General features: G+C 41.6%; 1 protein-coding gene across 9 annotated transcripts in view; it reads right to left on the bottom strand.

Annotated features, from left to right (window-relative positions):
• Positions 1 to 24,871, bottom strand: part of CSNK1G3 (casein kinase 1 gamma 3) — a 148,477-nt gene extending 123,606 nt beyond the window's left edge. For 3 of the 9 annotated variants that reach the window (XM_075541452.1, XM_075541459.1, XM_075541460.1), the window contains exon 1: positions 24,486 to 24,869. The gene's annotated coding sequence lies outside the window, so the exon portion shown is untranslated. Of the gene's footprint in view, positions 1 to 24,485 lie in introns of all 9 variants that reach the window. The other 6 variants (XM_075541455.1, XM_075541454.1, XM_075541456.1 and 3 more) reach the window with 5 other exon arrangements.
• Between the last annotated feature and the right edge of the window lie 523 nt (positions 24,872 to 25,394).

The following is a 25,394-nucleotide window of genomic DNA, read 5'->3' as shown; positions in this document are numbered from 1 at the left end:
TGCCATCATCATTCTCAAAACATTTGCTTCTACTTCAGTCCTTCGTATCAGCTCATTTTCCCCTTCCTCCCCGCTTCCCCTTCCCCCGTGAACGCTTGATAATTTGTAAATTATTATTATTCTGTCATATCTTACATCATCCAATGTATCCCTCACCCACTTCTCCATTGTCCGTCCCCCAGGGAGGAGGTTATATGTAGATCCTTGTAATCTGTTCCCCCTTTCTCCCTCATCTTTCCCACCCCATAAGAATAAGTACTGTATAATGAGACTTTATTTTAAATGAATGAATGAATGAATGTACCAGTAGGTAAAAATATAAACTGTATCTCTTATTAATGAATTATGGTAAAAAAAAAATAAAAGCCCCTGTATAATGTCATAATAGTATCAAAACATACTATATTGCAATCAGGTACAATTAAGTCAAATTTTAAATGAAAATTTCATTAAAATCTTATCAGTATACATTAATGTTATTGAAAAGCTAATAAAATATTCCAATTTAGAGGTCTGTTTCTCAGTGTCATGGATTGAATTAGGTGTTGCCAAAATATATGTCAACGTGTCTGGGTAATGATTCTCAGCTGTGTATTTGATACAAGATGGGACTTATGTGATGATGCTGCAGGATGTGACCTGATGTGATAAACCAGAAAGAGGATTAAAGTTGGGATGCAAACACTTAATCCCCTCATAGCTCTGATTCCACTGAAGAGGAGTTTCCCTGGGGTGTGGCCAGCACCACCTTTTATCTTCTCAAAAGACAGTTTTTGTTGTTGTTTTTCTATATATGAACCCAATATAGGCAAACCTACAGAGACAGTAAATGGATTCATGGTTCCTTGGAGGTTGGGGGAAAATGGAAAGCTATTAACGGTGAATACAAGAATGAAGAAAATGTTCTAAATGTTCTAAAACTGATTGTGTTGATGACTGTACAACTCTTCTTGATGTGGCTGAACTACTGGATTCTAGTATATGTGAATTATATACCAAACAAACTCATTGCCATCTAGTTGATTCTCACTCCTGGTGTTCCAGAAGATAAGACAGAACTGCCCTTGTGGGTTCCCAAGACGGTCCCTCCTTATAGGAGTAAATAGCCTCATCTTTCTCCCATGGAGCAGCTGGTGGTTTGGAACTGCTGAACTTGAGGTTAGCAGCCCAATAAGTAATTCACTACACCACCAGGGATAAAAAGAAGGAGCGGAGAGGTTGGGATCTACTACCACGAAAGAAGAGTTCGGAAAAGGAGTGCACTCTAAACGCAGCCCCTGTGCTTTGAACCTCTTAGAATCACAGAAATGGAGGATGGCCTGGGAGGGGGGTTGGGGCTGGGCGGCGGATGTAGAAGAGTGAAAGCCTCTTAAAGCCAGTACTTTGAATTTGGAGTTCTAGCTTCCTAAACTACAAGAATAAATCTGATTCCACTTCTGCTCCTTCTGTTATACAGCAATAAATAATTAAAACACCCAGTCACTAGGATACAATTGTACCCGACATTCTCAGAGTCTCTTTTGAACTTCCTCTTTTCAATGTTATAAGTAAATTTACACTTCCAATGATAACACCCCTTATCACAGGGAACTGTTAGATGAGGAGGAAATGTTTAATTTTAAAATGCCTCAGCCCCAGAGCATGTATTATGAGTACTCCCAGGGAAGCATAACTCACCCTCATTTCCTATGCCTTTAAGAATAACAGGAATCATGAGAACATCAGTCTCCAAACTCCAGAGACCAGAAGAATAAACGGTTTCCAGCTACCACTACCAACTGTTCTAAAAGAGAACACATTAGAAAGTCCAGGATAGAGCGGAATAAAAATAGATGGGGGGGTGGGGGGGGCGTGGGGGGTGCGGGTGAAGAGACCTTCGAGATTATAAAAAGACCATATTTACAGGTTGGATAGAGACTGGTAGAATCCCACCCCAGACTATGTTCCTTATTTGAACTTCAGGTCTAGAAAGGAACTATGAACGCATAGCCCCAATTCAAGCACACAACAGCTCTATAGAGGAACTACTCTAGAGAAGTAATACATATTAGAATAACCAATCACTTGAGGTCAAGGGAAACATTCACTCAAAGACAAAAAAGCTCATAAAGGTTAAGAAACGAAGAAGGGAAATTAAAAAAAAAAAACAGAGGAAATAATAAGGTAAGTGATGTTACATTATGGGATTGCATCCATGACATGAAACAAAATGTGTTCAAATTATTGAAGAGAAAGAAACGGATATGCCCAAGTCACAAAAAGTTTTTCTGTTAATGTTCTAATAAACCATATATATTAAAGTTCTTCACTAACAATTCAAATACATCAACTTTTCTGAGGTATAGCTTTCACAAGCAGATGAAGCAAATAAAAAGTACTACAGCTTGCGTCAGTGGCAACTTCGCCCTCATGAGACATTTTTTTGTTCCAGGATGGAAAATCTAGTTTATCTTACAGAGATCATGACCATATTGTCTGAGCAACAAAGAACAGATTGATAGCACACTGCAGATTGTAGTCACTGAAAAGTTAGGGTTCCCCCTCGCCTGAGAAGAATTTACTTCAGCGCACAGCACTGAAGCTGCAGCTCAGGGAGAGGGACATGTCTGATCAGAGCACACGGGAACAAATGAAAGGGGAGGAAGAGAGAGTGGAGCACATCCTGGCCCACCAAGCCTTGAGGACGAGATTCCAGCTCAGAGCATCCAATCCACAGAGAAGACCATATGGCCAGTCCCACACTGAGACACGACATCACTCACTGACCCATAGCCCTACAGGGGACAACACTGGAGAAACAGTGTGGGAATTGCACCCCATCTGATCCCGCCACACCGAGGCTAAACACCAAGGGCGTGCAACAGAACAGCAAGGGGAATAGAGCAACGAAGTCCACGGGGAATACCAAAAATAGACTTTGGAGCCAGGGCATGGCATTCCATCAGACTCAACCTGAAAACACTCCTAAAGGTCAACAAACAGACCTTGAACTATTTACAGGCTTCTTTTTTTGTCACTGGTTTTTGTTTTGTTGCTTTGTTTTGCTCTGTCTTGTTTTTGTGAATATTATTATCTCTGCAGGTCTATCTAGATAAGATAGGCAAGATAAACAATCTGGAGGAGAAAACAATGGAACCAACAGTTCGGTGGCACATGGGAGAGGGGAGGTGGGAGAAAGGAAGTGGTGTTAACAAACCCAGGGACAAGGGAACAACAAGTGATCCAAATCGGTGGCGAGGGTGTAAGGGGCCTGGTAGGGCTTAATCAAGGGCAATGTAATGAAGAAGAATTACTGAAACCCAAATGAAGACTGAGCATAATAGTGAAACAAGAGAAAAGTAAAAGGATATAGAGGAAAGAAGTAGGAGGCAAAGGGCATTTATAGAGGTCTAAATACAGGCATGTACATGTGCAAATATATTTATACATGAGGATGAGGAAATATATCTATGTTCATATATTTATAGGCTTAGTACTAAGGTAACAAATGGACATTGGGCCTCCACTCATGTACTCTCTCAATGCAAGAATATTTGTTCTATTAAAATGGCATTCCATGATGCTCACCTTCCCGACACGATGGCTGAAGACAAAGTGGGTGCATAAGCAAATGTGGTGAAGAAAGCTGATAGAGCCCGGCTTATCAAAAGATATAGAATCTAGGGTCTTAACGACTTGAAGGTAAACAAGCAGCCATCTGGCTCAGAAGCAACAAAGCCCACATGAAAGAAGCACACCAGCCTTGTGTGATCACAAGGTGTCGAAGGGATGAGGCATCAGGCATCAAAGAACAAAAAAATCATATCATTGTGAATGAGGGGGGGTGTGGCGTGGCGACCCAAAGCCCATCTGTAGGCAACTGGAAGGGTCACGGGGAGGGGACGAGCCAGTCAGGGTTCAGTATAGCAATGATGAAACATACAACTTTTCTCTAGTTCCTAAATGTTTCCTCCCCACCCACTATCATAATCCCAAGGCTACCATACAAATCTGGCTAGACCAGAGGATGTATACTGGTACAGACAGGAACTGGAAACACAGGGAATCTAGGAAAGATGATCCCTTCAGGCCCAGTGGTGAGAGCGGTGATACCAGGAGGTTGGAGGGAGGGTGGGGTAGAGAGGAGGAACCGATTATAAGGATCTACATATAACCTCCTCCCTCGGGGATGCACAACAGAAAAGTGGGTGAAAGGAGACGTCAGACAGTGTAAGATATGACAAAATAATAATTTATAAATTATCAAGGGTGCATGAAGGAGGGAGGCGTGGGGAGGGAGGAGGGGAAATGAGGAGCTGATGCCAGGGCCTTTGGTGGAGAGCAAAAATTTTGAGAACGATGAGAGTAATGAATGTATAAATGTGCCGTATACAATTGATGCATGTATGGATTGTGATAGTTGTATGAGCCCCCAATAAAATGATTTTTTTTTAAAGTTAGGGTTCCCTAAGTGGCTATCTCTAACTGGCAGATCACCTTTAATAAAAGTTTATTCAGAATGATGTAATTGTCATGATACTGCTGGTGTGCAATCACACTAACAAACCAGTAATTGAATAAAGACAATTTAAGTTTCAAGAACTGCTTATTACTAGAACACTAGTACACTGCTGGTGAGAAAGCACAATAGTACAGCTGCTTTAGGAAACACTTAGAGGAGTTGCTTATGAAATCATACAATCACTTGCCATTGACCCAACAATCCTCAATTTCGCAACAGAAATAAAAATTGTAATTTGAAAGAGATGTACTTAAATTTTTATGGCAGCTTTTTTTCATAATCATCAAACACTGTTATGAAGAATTAGTACATTGTGCCCATAAAAGATAGGTTTAAATCTTAACTTCTGTATCTGTGGAGATGACCCTTTTTGGGAAACCAGGCTGTTCTTTTGTAAACTAAGTCATACTGGAGTAGCCTATTGCCATGAGGTTGAGTGCTGCTCGTAGGGTTCCAATATAGGCTTTCCAGGGCTGCAAGCCTTTACACGAGCATATACCTCAACTTTCTCCCAAGGAGCAGCTGATGGGTTTGAACCACTAATCTCGAGGTTGGAGGTACAATTGCCATCAGGGCTCCTTTACTGGAGAAGGATGGGCACTAAACTTAATCCCACCTGAGCGTTTTGTTTTTTAAGGGAAGCAGACATGGGGAGACACACAAAGGAAAGACACACAGGAGTAGATGGTTCTACAAGTCCAGGACAGCCATGAACTGCCAGTTACTTTGCTAGTAACTAAAAGGTGAAAGAGACCAAAGGACTTTCCCCTAAAGACAAAAGCATATAAAAACAAACCACTGCCCTTATGTCAATTCCAATTTACACAAACTCTGAAAATCAGAATAAAACTGCCCCATAGGGTTTCTAACGACTGTAAATCTTGATGCAAGCAGACTGCCACATCTTTCTCCCAGAGCGGCTGGTGGAGCACACACCATGAAATGAGACTTCTGGCCTCCAGAACTGTGATAAAATAAAATCCTGTTCATTAATGCCACCCACCTGTGCTGTATTTATATGGCAGCTCTAGGAAATTAAGACAACTGGAAACAAGTGTGTCAACTGACGAATGGATAAACGTGCTGAGGTACATCCACACACTGAACTACTACTCAGCAATAAAAAGAAATTATTGGCATACACTACATCCTGAATGACTCTCAACTGCACTACGTTAATCCAAAGCAGTCAAACTAAAAAAAGTTCCCCAAAACAAAAACAGTAAAATAAAAAAACTCTTGACCATCGAGGCAATGCTGATGCATGACAACCTCCTAGGTTTCCCAGATTGTAATTGTTTACAGGAAACAAAAGCCCTGTCTTTCTCCCAAGGAGCTGCTGATGGTTTTGATCTGCCAACCATGGGAACTGCAGCCCAACACATAACCACTACACCATCAGGGCTTCCAGAGATTTACTTGATATGACATTCTGGAAGAGACAAAATTATAGGCTCAGGAAACATCCCTACAAAAAGATGGACGTTTGGAGGACTTCAGGATGATGGGACTTTACGACATGGGAACTTTGTAAAATGAAAATATTACTTACCTAATATGTAAAATATTCTATCAGAAAACTGAAATGCTGACAAGGAATATGTCCTCGTGTTTTTTTCTCTCTCTTCAGATAAGGCCAAAAATGCATATAATTAAAACTTCTGCCACTTGAAAATATTTCCCACAATACAGTCTGCATTTTTAAGCCTGAGTAACTAAATTAGCCACAAGCATTTATTATCACGTCTAAATCAAAATGTCTATTTATTTAAAATTTGTTTGACAACTATGACAAGACAAACAAGATCCGTGAGCACAGCACCTCAGAAGATATTTAAGCAAGGTTCTTCTATGTATTAAGTACATCCTTTTAATGCTTAAAAAAAAATTAAACCATTCATTCAGTAAATAACTACCATTAGAGGCCAATTATGTACCTGAAAGACAAAATACAAATGTCAAACAAGACAGTCCTAGTCTCTGTCTTTATATAGGTTAAACAAGCAATCATATAAAGTATATGTACCACAATAAATCTCTGTGTTTGGGGAAAGTACAGCAAGTGTACAGAACCAAACCATATGAATTCTGAATCTTATGCTTGCTGTGCCGAAGAACTAAAGTGTAACTATCTATAAAGCTCACACATTCCCACTGTAATCTATACCTCAAAGAGCTTGCTGTCTTGTTGAACTCAAAATCACAGCTTAAAATCAGGCACCACCAATACTCAACGAGCAACTGCCCCCATGAACCTCCTGTATTTAATGACAGAAAGACAGTAAAAAGGCTGGATCCAAATACTATCCTGACACAAGCAACACAATAGTCACTCTCCTATCACAAATTCCTCTTTAGAATATTTCTGCCATTTTTAAAACAAGCAGGAAAATTCTCCAATATACAATACCAGGATTATAAATTTCACTTCTTTTTTAAGATGGGGGTGCAAAAGAGAGACAAAAGTGAACGAATAGTAAGAAAGAAAACAAATCAGAGAAGAATATAAACTCATCTTCCAGAATAAAAATAAAGATTTTTTTTCAATTAAGTCATTTAAAAATGTAAGGAAGTTTAAGGAAACTAAAACAGAAACCATAAAAGCACACTCCTTTTTTAATTATTCTGAGAGAGGAAGCTAAGATGTATAATCAAAGGCTGCCTGCAGGTACTTTAGCATGAAATTATCGTATGCCGAGCCAAAATTATATGGCCCCAAAGGAATAAATACCAGTTGATGCATAGCCAGATTTGCCAAAGCTACCTGAAACGTTTTCCACCTGAAGCATCCTAATTACATAATGCTCTGGGACTACAGTGGAGCCCACAAGACCAGGGTAAATAACATCATGCCAAAAAAAAGAAACGCTTTCAACTACTGTTAAGAAAAATGGATACAGATTAAAGTACTGTTAAGAAAAATGGATACAGATTAAAGATTTGTACTTAGACAGACTAAGTACAAAAAATAGAAAAAGAAATGTATTGGCTTCTTACTGAAACTCCATCTCTAAGCACTAAGATGCTGAGTATCAGGAAGGAGGAGTGAATGCAAATAAATGCAGGTTCATAGTCTCTTTTCTAAAGTTCTTGTGGTCAAACTTGTTTTAGGATTCAGGATTTGAAGTGATTTGATACAGTGTTACATTACAGATTTTATAACAAGTTTCAGAGCCCTTGTCTGGCACCCTGTGAAAGTAGTATTCATTGCTGAAATATAAAATACATATTTCACAGAAATAAAAAAACAAACATGACACAGGGTGTAAGGAAAAGAAAACATTTTTCACTTCCTTTTTTACTAAAGAAAATCCTTAATATGACTTTAACACAAATATGTTGTACTCTAATATACTGCCAAGTATGTGACCAGAAGTTGGGGGGAAAAAAAGTTTTAAAATAATAGATAATAAGTAATTTCAAAATATTCAGATGCCTGCTACTTTTATAAAGCACACTATATCAAAAAACATCATGTGGCAAGTTTTAATTTAAAATGTTATGGTTAATATTGTAATAAATTCAATTTTTAAACATTTTTAAATTGCGTTTTTTATATAAGGGGCATGGTGGCACAGTCTGACCTCTGATTTGACAAGGGGGAAGGCAAGTCAAACCCAAAGCCAAATTCTAGAGGACAGAGTTCAGACATGCCTCCACCTTCCAACGTTCTTCACCAATTCTGACACCAGTCACCCCTCCCTGGGCATTCTATGATGGGTTCAAACTGCAATGGCCATATAGAATTCACAGACAACCTTAGTAGGTAGAAGAAGCTTTAGGAGGAAAATTAACAGATTACAAGATCAGAAATGCTCAGGATACAGTTCGTTTAATCAGGAGGGGCATCTTCTCGGCCATGTCTGTAAATACACCTCTCTCTGATCCTTGGGCTCTCAGCCCCTTGGCCTTTTCACAACTTAGACAAATGTTACACTTCAACACTATCAATAAAATGCCCCAAAAGGCACACCATAAGCCTCAGCCTAAAACAGCCAAAGGGAGGCAAACCTAGTTCCTCCAACTAAGTGCCTGCAAACCCTCAACTCGGCAAGCAAGCTTCCTGCCTGATAATGTATTCACTCCATGGGTCAAAACACCCACGACTTTGTCTCATGCTCTGGCTCCTGGTTCTGCTGCTGCCACTCCACTGGGACCACCATTCAGTCTCCTGAATTGATAAGGTTCTGTGAATAGGAATCGAGGGATCCAGAAGATGCACTCCACTTCTGGGTCTTCTTTGTTGATGGCACTGAGAACCCCATTCTCCTGCTTTTGAGATGCTCGTTTTAAAACTAAACTGACAATCCCTCATTAAAATTCCATATACTTTATTTGCATGGTCCCACCATTTAAGGAGCCTTTGTGGTACAGTGGTTATGCATTGAACGCCTAACTGCAAGATCAGCAGTTTGAAACCATCACCTGCTCCAAGTGGGAAAGACAAGGCTTTCTACTCCTGACAAGAGTTACAAACTGGGCACCAAACCCCAAGGGGCACTACATATAGATAAGCATTGACTCCAGGGCAGCGAGTTTGAACTTTGAGTTTCACACTTTATTTGCATGGTCCCACCCAGCCATTTTAGGAGCCCTGATATTATAGTAGGATATGTGTTGGGTTGCTAACTCTATAAAGTCTATAGTTCAAATCCACCAGCTATTTCACAGAAGAAAGATGAGGCTTTCTGATCCCATAAAGATATCTAGTCGTGGAAAATCAAAAGGGCATTTTTACTCTGTACTGGCAGGCTGCTATGAGTGAAACTGACAAGATAGTAGTGCGTGGTTTTACACAGTCATTTGGCAAACAATACAAAGAGTATCGCTAGAAGAGTCATAGGAAGGAATATTTTATCAAGGTAATAAACAATGAAAGCAGTATATGTTAAAATTAAAACTGGTAGAAGCACTCCGTTCAGGAACTTACTTTTTTCGCCTCCAAAGAAAACAGATATTCTCCCACTTAAAAATAACGCATTGTCATCTTAGTGGACTCAAATGGTATAAAGGATTATAAAATTGTACATATATAAATCACCCCAAATACTATCATATAAAAATAACTGTCATTAGCAATTCATGTTGTTGTTTTTAGGTGCCATAGAATGTTTCAACTCCTAGCTACACCCGCTGCCTGGTCCTGCACCAGCCTCCCAATTGTTCTTATGCTTGGGTCCATGGCTCCAACTTCTGTGTCAATGCATCTTGTGCCTTCCTCTTTCATCCTGGCCCCTCTGCTTCACCAAGCATCGTGTCCTTCTTCAGGGACTGGTCTCTCGCACATATCCAAAGTACATAAGACAAAATCTCACTATCCTTACCTCTAAGGCGCATACTGGCTCACTTCTTCTAAATATATGAACATCCTTGCATTTCTACACTTTAAGGAGGCCTGGTGCAGCAGATTTTCCCAATGCCATGTGTCTGTTAGTCTCTTCATCGCTGCTTCCATGAGCACTAATTGTGGGTCCAAGCAAGATGAAATCCTAGACAACTTGAATGGTTTCTCCATTTATCATGATTTTACCTGTTGGTCAAATTGTGGGGTCTGTGGCTTCCTTTACTTACAGTGAGTGTAATCCAGACTGAAAACGGAAATCCTTCATCAGCAAATGCTTCAAGTCCTCCTTGTTTTCAACAAACAAAATTGTGTCATCAGCATATTGCAGGTCGGTAATATGACTTCCTCCAATCCTGATGCCACATTCTTCTTCATGTAAACCAGCTTCTCCGATGAATATAATGAGGCTACAATCCTGACACATACCTTTCATGGTTTACGTCATGCAGTATTCACCTGAGTCATGACAATCCTATAGGACCCAAGTACATCTGCTCATGTGGATTTCTGAAACTGCGGCTGTTTACAAGAATAGAAAACCTCATCTTTCTCCCAAGGAGTGGCTGATGGGTTCAAACTGCTGACCTTGCAGTTAGCAACCCAATGTGTAACCCCCTGCATCACCAGAGCTCCTTCTGAATTAGCAATTCACAGCAACCCTATGTAGGATTTGCTATGAGTCAGAATCAACTCAATGAAAGTGGTGTAGGTCATTTACAGGGCTTGTCTGTCTCCCTTGCAAAAACAGAGGAAAGAAATAGAAAGTAAAAACTATACAGAGGTTTAAATATAGACATGCATATGTATAAATATATTAATATATAAAGACAGGGGTATTGGTCTATGTACATATATGTTAATGCATTAAGGTAGCAGACACTTTGGGCCTCTACTCAAGTCTTCCTCAACACAAGAATACTTTGCTCTAATAATGTGACACTCACAGTCCCTACACGATCGCTGAAGACAAAATGGGTGCATAAGCAAATGTGGTGAAGAAAATGGATGGTGCCTGGCTATTAGCACCTGGGGTCTTAAAAGGTTTTTAGTCAAGTAAGCGGCCATCTAGCACGGAAACAATAAGCCCACATATAAGAAGCCCCTCAGTCTGTGCGATTGAGGTGTCAATGAAAACAGGTATCAGAAGTTCAAAAACAATCACATGGGTGTGAAGGAGAGGGGTCAAAGTGGAAACCCAAAGCCCATCTGTTGATAATCGGACATTCCCTCACAGAAGGGCCACTAAACACATAACATTCCTCTAGTTCTTTAATACTTCCTCCTCCAACTATTAATGGCCTCATTTCCCACAAATCCTGCTAGACCAGTGTACGTACATTGGTACAGATAAAGGCTTTTAACAGATAGAATCCAGTTTAGATAAACCCCTCAGAAACAGTAATGGGAGAAACTACTCCACGAGGGTACAGGAAGGGGGGGATGGTGTTAAGGGGGAGGAAGGGCAAACTGATAACAATGATGGCTGTATAACCCCCCTCCAGGGAGATGAATAACAGGATTGTAGGTGGAGGGATACATCAGTGTAAAATATATATATTCAGGGTCACGAGGGTGGTAGGGTGAGGAAGGGAAGGAATAAAGAAGAGCTGATATCAAAGGGCTCAAGAAGAAAGATAATGTTTTGAAAATTATGATGGCAGCATATGTACAAGTTCACTTAATATAACTGATTGATGGATTTTATATCTGTAAGAGCACCCAATAAAATGATTTATTAAAAGGAAAAATATATATTCTTCTAAAGAATGAATGGGTTTATTTCTGTATCTGTAAAGGCATAGATATCTACACACATGATAGGGCTTCAAAAAGCTCATGGGAAAATGGAATTAAAAGATGATCTTTCCATGAATTCATGAAGCCTGCTTGTACGCACATACATATAGGCATGTATATGGGTGGTGATATAAAATCTCTTAATATGGTTACTCTATCCCGGTCTCTGTAACTCCCACCAAATAACTGGCTGGGCCTAGGCAAATAAGGCACGTGAACAGTAATACAGGAAACTGGTCAGTTTTAGTTGCCATTCCCCTGCCTATCAAAGAGCTATCTAAGAAGCTTGGATATAGAGAATCCCCAGGACCATCAAGGAAGAAGAAAGAGCCATGATTAGAGCATGCGAGATACCCACCTGAAATCAGGGAGCCCAAGACCAGAAGCCCCATACGTTGCTACATTAGAGACCACGGGTCAGAGCACAAGGGCTATGCCACTGAAACAGTGAGCCAGGACGATGGAGCATCCATCCAGTGGGCTTCCTGACCCATGCTGGCAAAAGCTAAAAGACCACTTAGTTGAAAAGGTTGAGGGCCAGAGAGCGAAACTTGAGTGCTGGTTAGGGAGAGGCGCTGCTGTGGACCTATGACTGTATCCTTCATGTTTTTGATCCTGACTTGTGGTAGCCTGTTAACTTCCCTAGGAAAGTCCCTTACATAGGAGTAGTTCCTATGAGTTCTGTGTGAGCATGGCAACGAAGTAACAAACCAAGCAGAGAAGCAGACTGTTGAGGGAGGAACGGGTGGTGTCAAACAGGTAAAGAACAGAGGAGGGCGGCACGTCTGCCCTCCGCCTTGCAGCAACTGACTTCAGGGGCTGCTGTGGAGACAGTCTCCTTCTCCCTATCCCAGCAGGAAGAGGTGAGATGCGGCCTCCATGCCACTTCCACAATATGGACAGGCCAAGAGAGCAAACTCGTCGATTCTGGTTTATAGAAACCTTGTCGGATAGCACAGAACTGCCCCCAAAGGGTTTCCAAAGTTATATTCATAAGAGAAATAAAAAACATCTTTCTTCCACAGAACAGCTGACAGATTCAAACTGACAACCATTCACTGATCAGCTGAGTGCGCCATCACTACATCATTAAAGAAAACGCTTGTGATAAGAACTGTGCAAGCCCCTAATAAAATGATTTTTTAAAAGAAAATGCAAAAGCAGAATGAGGGTACAAAACCATTTATATTTTTATATCCAAGAATGTTTATCTTCATAATTTCTGGACCTTCAACATATGTAAAAAATAAGAATATATACATGCAAATAGATTAATTTAATATATAGTTATTTCTTTTACATATATTGAAGATATAGAAATGATTATAAGGATTTCCTGAAAATAAAAGTAAACAAAATTTCAAGCATTCATTCTGCTTCTGCATAGTCATTTTAAGCAGTTCAGGTTGGTGGTGATTTATAATGTGAATGTTTGTACAAATGCGTGTGTTTCTCTGTGTCATTGTTGACCGCTTGAGGGGAGCCGAAAGGATGAATCTGTTCGCTTATTTTACTTAAAAAAATATCATTTAAAACTCTAGCTAAAAAATAATAATAAATAAATAAATAAATAAAACTCTAGCTACATTCTTCCAAAAATGAGAAAACAGACACTTTACTAAATGGCTACCTGTTACGGGTTCCCACACTTTGGTCAGAACACCACCATAATAGTAACAACAGAGTTCTACTAACCAGTGTGCGATTTCGCTTCTCACTTAATCCTCCAATGATTTCTCTCAATTCTAGTTTTTTTATTCTTCTGTGCTTTCCCAGCCCCACAGTTATCTTTTTGCTACTTTCAAAATGTATAGAGTATCGTTTCTTCCCATTTCACTCGGATTCCACAATTCAAAATAAGCCTTTCCTCCAGCAAACAACCTCCCCTTCCTCAATGCATTTATATCCCAGTGTAGCAGGTGGCACACTGGGCTGTAACCACAAGGTCAATAGTTCAAAACCACCTGCCACTCCTTGGGAGAGAGATGAGGCTTTCTACCTTTTGAGGCGGGGCAGTTCTGCTCTGCCCTTTAGAAAAGCTCTGAGTCAGAATTGAGTTGATAGCAGTGAGGTGGAGTGGAGGTGAAGAGCACAATAGGTGCTAAGGGATGAGCACTGGACTGCTAACCTCATCTGAGGCTGTCTCCTCCCATAAAGATGCTCAGCTGTACGGGGTCACTATGAGTTAAAATCAACTCTGAATCACTGGATTTGGGTTTTGTTTAAATGGTTAAGGTAGATGTGAGTAATGAAATATGAGTAAAAAGGTATTGCTATAAAATTATAGAAAATTTTATTTAAAATATCAAAATGTACCAATAGCAATGATCAAAGCATTAACCCCTCCACCCCTACCCCCTTACCCCCAAAGGGAACAAACAACAGAAACATGGGTGAAGGGAGGTAGCAGTCAGTATAAGAAAATAATAATAATTTATCATGGAGCCACGATGGTGGGAGGCGGTGGAGGCAGGGGAAAAAGAGGAACTGATACCAAGGACTCAAATAGAAAGTAAATGTTCAGAAAATAATGATGGCAACATATGTACAAATATGCTTGATGCAATTGATGTATGGACTGTTATAAGAGCTATCCGAGCCTGATAAAAGGATTTCAAATACATATATATATATATTATATCAAATATATATAATTATATAAGTATGCATATAAATGTGAAGCTCCTATTTCTTGACATAGCCTCCACCTACATCTACATACTTTTCAAGGCAGTGCTTCCATCTCTCTAAACCTTTCTCAAGCAGAGCCCTGGTGGTGCTAATGGATTAAGCGCTGGACTGCTAACCACAAAGTCGGTGGTTCAAACCCATCAGCCACTCCCTCAAATGAAAGATGAGGCTGCCTGCCCCCATAAATTTTTATAGCCTTGAAAACCCTCCATAAGGTTTCACCTCAATGGCAGTTGGTTTTGTTTTTTGGGGGGTTAGCCCTTCCCCGCAGAAGCTCCGGTGTGGATGTGGATAAGGCACTTAGCTACTAAGTACAAGGCTCCTAAAGACTATGTAAGATTATTATGAATCAGAATCTACTGGAGAGCAGTGAGTTGGGTTGGGTTGGGTTTGGAACCCTTCCCCAAAGAATTGTGAGTGCTTTAGTTGATACCCCATCAAACCGGCAGTTCTGGAATACTTGAGGAATTCTAATCACGTTTCTTAAAAATATTAAGTTTTAACAGACAAATCTGAAGGGGCAAAACCATGGCTATAAGGTGGATGGGGTAAGCTTTCCTGAGGAAATTCCCAATAGACCACCCATGCTACCTTCAAGAATGAGCAGATACACTGTCATGATAGAATAAAAGAAAAAATATCTCAGCAACTTTCCTGGACCTTTTTTCACCAATGTACTTTTCAATTTCCTTAAAACTTCATCCTAGTAAGCCTTCCTGATCATCCTGTGTCCTTTGAGAAAATCTAAGACAATTTTGGAAAATCATAAAGTACCTGCCTGAGTTCATCTCTCTGCTTTGAATTTAATTGACCTAGCAGAACTTCCCAGGAACCATTGTTTCATTTAGACTTCTTTTGGAAAGTACCCCAAGGAGACTCAGGCAAGAGTACTGCTGAGAGAGTTTGCATATAGCAAGCCACCCACTGATCACAGGGCATGTTTAAACACGTTTTGTTTTTAAATGTTCACTGGAATCCTAGTAGCAATATTTCTGACTTACCCTCAAAGCTGTGTACAATGTGTGTGTGTGTGTGTGTGTGTGTGTGTGTGTAACAACTCAGACAAAATTGTAAGGAAGCCTACAGATACAAATTATGCATTAAAAGTAAATCAGTTTTAAGACTATATTTCCTCTGGTTCCTTGAGGCTTCCTCATCCCCCACTCCCATGACCCCAGAGCTGCTTCTCAATTCAGACTAGACTGGAACATGTACACAGGTATAGATAAGAGATAGGAGCTCACGACACACAGAATCGAGAACAGTGATACCAGAGGGGAAGGGGGAGCTTGGGGAGAGGAAGGGAGAAAGGGGGAACCGAACGCAATGATGGACACATAACCATACACCCTCTACAGGGGGAAGAAGAATAAAAAGCATGGGGGAGGGAGACAGCGGTCGGTATGAGAAATGAAAATAATAGCAATGTACAATCTATCAGGGAGCTATGAGGGGAAGGAGGGGATGGAAGGGAAGGAAAACAAGAGCTGAAAGTAAATGTATAGAAAGAATGAAGGCAACATATGTACAAACAGGCCTGATGCAATTGATGTATGGATTGAGATGAGTTATACGAGCTCCCAATAAAATGATTTAATAAATAAGTAAAATTAGTTTTGTGCATCTAATAGAAATAACATATAAACTGACAACAGAGTTAACTTATTCTATTGACCCAAAGTTAGTCAATAAGAAAACTAACAATGTTTTCAGCTCTGAAAGTAATCTTATCTGAGAACATTTAAGACAGCAACACGGAAGGAGCTTTCTAATCTTTTATTCCCTATGTCTATAGAACACTTTAAAAGTTCAAAGTGCATCCACATGCATTATTTATTTTCATTCTCAAAACAAGTACATATAATGGTCACTATTGATTGCCTCTCTAATATCCACTTCCCCCATATTCTTCCTTCCCATAATTGTCAAAAATGTTCTCCCTCTACCATGAAAATCAGGAACAGTGTGGCCCCATCTCCAGTATTAGAGGAATATCCTGACTACAAGACACCAACCACGAGAACCCCACCTCCCTCACCATGACTATTTAGAAAGGGCATGTGATCTAATGCCAGTCAATAAAATGAAGGGAAAAACGTGCTGGCAGGCTTGTGCAAAAGTTTTCTTTGCTTTCCTAAAGAGACTCATAAGGAAAAACCCCACTTCTTCCTCTGGGCATTACATTTCTAGCTATGATTTTGCTAACAGGTTGAGACTGAATCTCACATACAAAGGACAAAGCCAAGAAAAACTGCAGAGGCAGACCAGAGCTGTCTGGCTCAGTGTCTCATTCCCTATCTACTGCACTCCAGGTTGCAATGTGGTCCCAAGAAACCCAGCTCACACAGTGATTAAAACCCTCAGCTGTTAACCAAAAGGTGTGAGCCCACTAGGCCCTCCAGAGCAGAGAAACACAGAAGCTGGCATTTATAAAGACTTCAAGTCTAGGAAACCTTATGAGGAAGGTCTACTCTGTCCGCGAAAGTCCCTTTGAGTAGGAATCAACGCCAGGGCGGTGGATTTATTTTTGGTTTTCCCATTTGTTTGTTTCTGGTTTAATGTGATGACACCAAGAAACATTAGTACTTACTGTATAGGCCATTTTCCTTCCCTCTCCCAAACTCATCCTCCATCGCCTAAAACTCCTTTCCACTTCAGCTAAAAATAAACAAACCAATCCAACCGATGTGAAGTAGAACTCTTCCTTAAGTGCATCTTTACCAAGAGAGACCGCTTCATCATTCTCCCACCAAGCAACCGGTGGGTTTAAACCGTCAATCTTGCCATTAGCAGCCCAAAGCTTAACCCACTGCACAACAAAGGCTCCTTCCACTGAGTTCTAAGCAAGGCCAAATAGAAGGGTGGGTAGGTAGTGCAAGTTGTTAGACCAGCATGCTTTGCACCAAACTCAGGCGCTCATAATACAAATCAAGGTGGCAGCATTTCCTCTTTCAAGGGCAATGTCCTCTACCAGTTCATCCCAGAAGTCCCTGCTTGTGTTGAGGAACTGTTGAGATTATGAATCATCTCCTCTCTACCCTGAAATTCTATAAAAGTTGAAAAATAATATGAATCAGAACAGAGACCTTTTCAAAAAATATATATGAACCATAGATGAGCAATTGATTAAATAATTCCTCCAAAGTACGAATGACTATTAGGTTCAGGAATGAAATTTTATTTATTTTTATAGAGGACACTGTTACACTTAAATAAATGTCAACATAAAACCACAAAAGAGCAGCCCACCATGTGACTCACTACCATTACCAGGGTCCTAAATGCATTTCTAGGTGGGCGTCTCTGCACTCAAGTCAATTCTGACTCAGAGTGATCCTACAGAACAGGGTAGGATTCCCTGCCCCCTGTGAGTTTCCAAGACCGTGCCTCTTTATGAGAGTAGAAAGCCCTGTCTCCCTCTAAAGGAGCTCGCTGGTGTTCTCAAAGTGCTTGCAGTGAACGGACCCACGCATAACCACTATGCCACCAGGGCTCCTGATACCCTCTTTAATATGTTCTTATTAACCAACCAATAGGCCCAGGAGGCCGAGACTTGAAACTGCCACCAGTTCCTCAGGAGGAAGCAAAAGCTGTCTGTGAGGATTTAAAGGTTTAGGCGCCCAAATGTGCAGTTCCTACTCTGTTCCATAGGGTTGTTGCCAGAGTGAGACTTTAATTTAACAGCTGCTCAGTTAAGAAGAAAAACCAAAATAATAATAATTTATAAATTATCGAGGTTTCATGAGGGAAGGGGGAGCGGGGAGTGAGGGGAAAAATGAGGAGCTGATACCAAGGGCTCAAGCAGAAAGCAAATGTTTTGAGAATGATGAGGGCAACAAATGTACAAACGTGCTTGACACAATGGATGGTTGTATAGATTGTGATAAGAATTGTATGAGCCCCCAATAAAATGATTTTTTAAAAGAAAAACCATAAAATAAATGTATAGCCCTTAAACATTTCAATGCAACTTGAATATTAATGAGAAAACAAGGTTTCTTCTTCAAGGATGGGTCTGCTGATTGGAGTTCAATTTTATCTGACTTGAAAAAAATTATACACACAGTACATCACCTGTGATTTCAAGTTTCTCTTTCTTAAAACATGGAAAGATATCTCACAGCTACTTGATAAACAAGCTTACTATAAAATCCTTTCTGATGTCTAGGTTTTGCTTTATGGATTGTTTTCAGTTCTTTCACCCAAGTCTATTTCAACTGCAATTGATTTTAGCTACTTATTTTCAAAGCAGCCAACTAAATTCCCATGTAAATAGCTTTCTGTCTTATATTTCACAGACAGCATTTCGTTAAACTATGTAATCACAACATCATATATCACTACCATAAATGGTTGGTTACAAACAAATATTCTTGGGAAGCACCCAATAATTAAAATGAATAAAAATTCAATGTAGCATGGACATTAGTCAGTAAATTCTAAGAGGCACTCAGGAGCACTATGTAATCTGGTGAGTGGGCTGAGCAAAGGTCATTTAAGAGAGATTCTTCTATAATAGGACGTTCCTAATGGCCTTTGCCTATTCTACCCACCAGCCAACCTCTAAACAACTCATATATCTCAGCAACTTCTGAACAGGGCTTGCGAGAGTGGGGCGACAGGACATTTGCACAGTGCTTAATTGTGCCGGGCATCCTATCTTAGCACTTTATCTGGACAGCTCGATGAGGAGCCTAATGGCAGAGATTACTCTCTCTCATGTTTTTTGCAAATATAGCAATCAGCTAAAGAAAGTATTTGGAAGCAACACAAAAACAGCTAATAAAATGTACACTTAAATATAGCTTAAAATCGTACATTAAACAAAAAGAAAAAAAGTCTAAAATTTTGTTTGATAAAAGGAATATCTATGAGATTTTACGTACTAACAAAAAATTATTAAAAAGTGGACATGCTCTCGCTATAAATTTTCATTAATTAAATTTTAACACTCTTTGATTGATATAGAAAATGCCCCCAAAAGTGTGTTTTATCACTCAAATAAACACTTGACAGTCGTTCTTAAGAATTAATTCCTCCAACTAAGATGATGGGCAGAAGGTTCAAGGACAGAACATATTCAATCACTTTCTGTGGCCTAACTATAAATCAGTATCTCAAGAGATCCCAAGTGAAGTCCTGCTGGTGCTGTTGAGTGAGCTTTGAACTGCTAACCAACCACAAGGTGGATGGTTCAAACCCACCAGCTGGTCTGGAAGAAAGATGGGACTATCTGCTCCCACAGGGATTTGCAAAGCCTCAGAAACCCTAAGTAGGATCGCTATGAATGGCAATCAACAGGTTGGCAGTGGGTTAGAGTGGTGGGTCACATAACCAAACCCACAGCCATCTAGTGACTCTGCCCCACAGCAACTCTGTACCGTGTTTCTGAGGCTGAGGTTGCGAAATTTTGCGGGAGCAAACAGCCCCATCTTGTTCTGGCAGAGCAGCTATGGATTTGAACCCACCTGGTGGTGAAGAGTCCAAAGCTTTACCCACTAGTATGGCCAGAGTTCGTTTGGTAGATATCACATAGCCGGGAATTCCAAACCGTCATCACTTCTGAATCTCAGCTTAAGAAGGAAACAAACAAAACCTGGCTTACAGCACCCTCCATTGGGTCTTCAAAAGTTTTCTATCCCAGCTAGCGCTCTCATTCAATATTCTTTCTGAGTAGTTCTGAGAGGCACTCCAAAGTCCCTTCCCATTAGCGGATAAGACCCACTTGATTTCTACACATTATGATCCAAAGTCTGGTCTCTCTAGGAGATAGCACAAAAGTGATTTCCTGAGATAAATTAAACTACCAAGAGCCATACTGCCTCCTGTGAAATTCCTACAACTAGAAAAATGAATTGCCTAAAATGATTACTTCCAAAGACATTATATTTTAAAGAAATAACACGCAGATAGTAACAACGTCAGTCAACACCAGTACAGGCATACCTGGTTGCACTGTGCTTCACTTTACTGTACTACATATATTGAACTTTTTTAATTAAAGGCTTGTGGGCAACCTAGCATTGAGCAAGCTTTCAGTATCATTTTCCAACAGCATGTGTTCATTTTTCTTTCTCTGTGTCACTTTGGTAATTCTCCCAATATTTCAAAGATTCTCTTAAAGCTAGTACACACGTAAGGAGCCCTGGTGGCAGAGTGGTTATGAGACAGGCTGTGATCCAAAACGTCCGCAGTTCACAACCACCAGTCGCTCCTCGGGAGAAAGGCAGAGCTTTCTACTCCCATAAACAGTTACAGTCTCGGAAACTCGCAGGAGGAGTTCTAGCCTCTTCTATATGGTCCCTAGGAATTGGCAGCAACTCAACGGCAGTGAGATTACATACTTGAAACTACACAAAGCGCATCGAGTCAATTCTGACTAACTGGTAAACAAAAAAAATCATGTGACTTGGTTCATTTCAGTATTGGACTCACTTTACTGCGGGGTCTCAAAAGGACACCTCGATATCTCTGCGGAAGGTCTGTAAGTGCCAACTGCTTTATAAAAAACAACTGGAAAAGGTTAGATTAGGGGAGTGGAAAAGATCATTGATGGCTTAAGTCTTTCAAGTAAGGAAAACTTGATTTGAATATGTAATCTGGCTACTTCTAAGATTTATCATAAATAAGTTATTAGGTCTGTCGTCTACTCATAAAATGGGTTTACACCTCCTAACTCACAAACTTAACAGCAAAACATAAAACTACTATTATCCTGAGAAAAACATAATGCCACTCTTTTTATTTTGATTTTCAATGTAACAAAACTCAATTATACCAGTGCTACATAAACCTCTCAAAAACATAAAACAAAACTCCCTGCCACTGAGTCAATTCTGACTCACAGTGACCCTAGAGGACATAATACAACTGTCCCTGTGCATTTCTGAGACTAGCTCTTTATGGGAGTAGAAACCCCTGTCTTTCTCCTAGCTGGTGTTTTTGAACTGCTGACTTTGTGGTTACCAGCCCAGAGCATAAACACTACACCAGCAGGGCTCCTGCACAAATCTAGGGGGAGAACGATACATTTAAAACTAAAAAAAACTCAAATCACTTTCCCTGTAACATAATTCTATACAGTTTTAAAGTTGGGAGTGTGCTGGTAATAATGTGACAATGTGATAAACGATTAAAGTTTGAAGTTCAATTAGCTGATACTTGAGATGACAAAAAACACTAAAAGAGCTTGCTATCAGTCCACAATCCACTCAGTGGCAAGGAGTGAATGAGTGGGAAAAGCACGTGTTTACTTGGAAATTTGAAAATTTCTCACTTTCTCACCCAACTGCTGCTGTCTATTTTCTGCATGTGTAGATTCCTAATATTTCACATGATCCATAGTAAATGTGACTTAAGATGCGTTAACAGTAATATTACTATCCAGGGACCTGTATTTGGTTTTGTCGGTTAATGTTGTAGCAGTCCCTCCTGGGGAGTCTTTTGGTAAATGCTTTGAAACTAAACATTTAATCATTTGTCCCATTCTGGGGGAAAAAGAAAAAAAACCACACTGGTTCTTCTATTTCCAGCATGAAGATGATTCTAGGAGGCGTCAGACGAAGGGACACAGTGGAGTCACTGGAGAGCTTCCCACTTCTTCCTGAGTCACATTTTTCCAGCTTGAACTTATTTTGTGTAAAACCAATTATCAGATTATAAGACGCGCCCATATTCAAATGCAGGAAAACAAACACTACAAAGACTACAGACTGTTTTAAATTAATATATGTTTTTGCTTTCCTCCATTACGATGAATGATAGCAAGCTGACTATTCTATGTGCTCCTTTAACTTGCTACCCACCTACTCTCTATTGGTTTAAGGCTATAACTCTTGGATCTTCACACCTTCAACTGACTCATTTTTAAATACAAGGCATTTCCATGGCCAGATCTCCACCTACTTGCACAGCTTCCTTGTCCACAAAGTCATCCTGGCAGAGCAGCCATATGTCCAGCTCAACAGGCTCTAAAACACCTAACCAACATCACCAGAACACTTCAACTCCCTACTCCCATTTTACACATTAAAATGTTTTTAAATCCAGCTAAGTGACACAGCTCAAAACTTAATTCTTAAGCTTCCAGTCAAAAATTAATCTCATACATACACACGCGCCTGCGCGTTTCCACGCACCTCTAATAAAGCCCACAGGAGTCTTGTGTTGCAATTATTTATGAACATGTCAGCTTCTCCCTTGAGAAGAGCTACTAGGTCTCATTCATCTTAATATTCTACTTCCTCGAACATCAACCGAGTAAAGGCCCCTTGCATATAGTAAATGTTTACAGGGGAATCACGCTCTTTCTTATTTCTAGTCCCCACTTTATTTTGGAAAAAGTCATAAATAAATTCCCTGTTCTTAAGAGGTTGTTATATAGTGCTAATGCTTGCAAACTGAATGATAATAATGTAACAATTATACATATGGTGCATTAATTTTAAGCTGAGATCAAAAGCGTCAATAAGTACATTTAACCATTAGTAAAAGATCATATTAATTCCTAAGATTAACCCCCAAAAGTTTCATTCATCTCAACATTAAAATTAACCTTTCTGTTCCCCATGCTTAAGAATTATTACTACCTGATGCATTTCAGAAAAATAAACTCTTGGAAGCAAGGTGTCCGCACATTCTACAAAAAAGAATCTGGGCCAAAACCACGTGATGTGTTTGACATCACTTTCTTCCAGTGCCCATAAATGAAAGTCTTATCTTTTGTGCAGCTACAAAGGTTAAAGTGTACGCTAGGATGAACATTTATTTTAGCTCAGGTTTCAGTTGAAGCAAAGTTTAGGGACAATTACAAGATACATTAAGTCCATTTTCATTACCATAGGTGGGGGGAGGTAGGACACACAAAACTCCAACTTATTAAGAACGTCACAAATCAGATCTGTTTCCTTCTTAAAGTGTCCTGACATCTTTGAAATTCTAATTTACTCTTACTCTAATTGTTGTGATTGTTTCCTTCCACAATCTACTTATTTATAAGGGAAGCTCAGTCTTCTTCACAGAAAAAAATGTGGGCTGACAAATTAAGCCAGTTTTCATTTTTAAAATTAATGCAACTTAGGTAGAATTAACTTCCAACATCTCTTACGACCTGTGGACAAACGTCATTCGTGTCACAAGGAGAAACTGTAAACGTGAAGTAAATATTGACTTAATCCCTTCACTTACTAAAAATAAATTGGCCTTTAATTTGTGGATTTAAAGTAGATGTTCTCTAACAGAAGGGTAGAAGGGGCTCACTGCCTGTCCAACCTGGGTCTCAATGTAAGAGAGTTAAAACTGATTCACAATGTAGAGCAACAGTAGCTATCTCCTACACACTCTCTGTGTCCCACCCATTAACTTTTCCTTCTGCCGTGGATCATGGAGGTGGGAGTACTGGAATGACTATGGCACAGGCCCCAATTACCCCCGAGGGTGCGCCCCCTCTCTCCACCACGAGCCCACGGAAAAGAAACCAGGGGGCTGTGCACCAAGAACCGCCGCTTCGGCGCGCCACTTCCCCCAGCATGGGGGATAAACAAGTCAGAAGCGTAAGAGTAACCACCGGAGTAATTTTGTTCACCGTGACTAATGCCTCGGTTAAGTTTTGAGCAAAAGCTCTCGCCGAGAGGCAAGTCCCTGTCCTCCGTGAAACAAACACCTCAAAGGGAAGTTCACCCCCGAACTGCAAGCTGGCCCCATGTCACCTCCTCCCAACACACCCATGCCAGGCTCCCTGCTCCAAGCTCCCACCCAGAAGGCAATTGTCTGCTCACAACCCGGGAGCGCGCGGGGCGCTGCACTCGGACTAAGCCCTCCAGCTCGCAGCTCGCCCACCTCCCACCTCCCACCTCCCACCTGTCCCCCCTCGCGCCGCACCACTCCCGCAACTTTTGCACCCAGCCCGGCCCGCCGCCGCGGGCCCCCTTCCTGCCCACCGAGCCCTCCGCGCTCTCAGCCCAGCCTCGGCCCCCCTGCCCGCGCCTCGGCGCTGCCACCCGGGTCCTGCCCCCCCCCGGGTCCCCACCCGCGGCGCCGTCCGCGCCGCGCCCGGGCCCACCCAGCCCGGGCCCCCAGCCCCACCCGGGATGGATGCAGCCGCGGCCGGGCCGGGCCAGCCAGCCGGCGGGGCGCCACCACGGAGAGCTTTACCTCGGAGGCGCGGCCACAGCGCGGTCGGTCCCGGGCGCGGTCAGCGACGGCGGGGGCAGCGGCGGCGGCGGCGGCACATCACCCCCGCCGGCGGCCGGAGGAGGAAAGCCAGCCACGCAGGGAGGGAGCGAGCGAGCGAGCGAGCGAGGGGGAAGGAAGGAGCGAGGGAGGTAGCGCGGCTCGGCTCGGACTCGCCCTTTGCACCAGCGCCCGGGTCTCCTACCGCCGCCGCTGGCCGCAGAGTAGCCGCGCGGGCCGCTGCTGTCGCCACGGATGCCGCCGGGAATGAATGCACAGCGGCGCCTCAGTTATCCGGAGGTCAAACATCCTTCTGCCTCGGGCATCCGGAGAGTCGCCGGACCCGGAAGTGAACACACGGAGGAAAAAAAAAAAAAGGAAAGCGTCTCTCTAGTGGCGGTGGCCCCCAGGCTCCTGCATCAGCGTAAAGAGCCGAGCCGAGCCGAAGGCTGCGCCGACCTGTTCGGATTGGCCGGCTCGCGCACCGGAAGACAGGCCGCTCGCTCATTGGCTGACGAGGCCCATAAAAGCCTATCCGCCCACCCTTCCCGGCCGCTGCGCGAGTAGTTCGCCAGCCTGCTCGAGGAGAAATGTAGATACGGGTAGGGTTCTGTGGCTGAGGCCCTGGGAGCAGCGTTTTCGCAAGATCTAAGGAGAATGCTGGGAAAAGGATGCTCTCTTGGTTTAACATTGCCGCTTGAGAGCGCAAAGAACTATTCTGCCAAGTAAGGGGGTGCCAGGGTTTGCCAGGGTCTGCCAAGCGCAGCGCCCACGGGCCAAGATTTCATTCGCAGAGCTTGGCATGAGGAAGTGTGATATCCCCGGATTGACCGTGTTCCCACTGTTTTGTGACATCAGTGCTATTTCAGGTACTCTGCTTGCAATTATGAA

Source organism: Tenrec ecaudatus, chromosome 2 (assembly GCF_050624435.1).
Source record: "Tenrec ecaudatus isolate mTenEca1 chromosome 2, mTenEca1.hap1, whole genome shotgun sequence".
NCBI lineage: Eukaryota > Metazoa > Chordata > Mammalia > Afrosoricida > Tenrecidae > Tenrec > Tenrec ecaudatus.
This window is presented reverse-complemented; position numbering and strand designations above follow the sequence as displayed.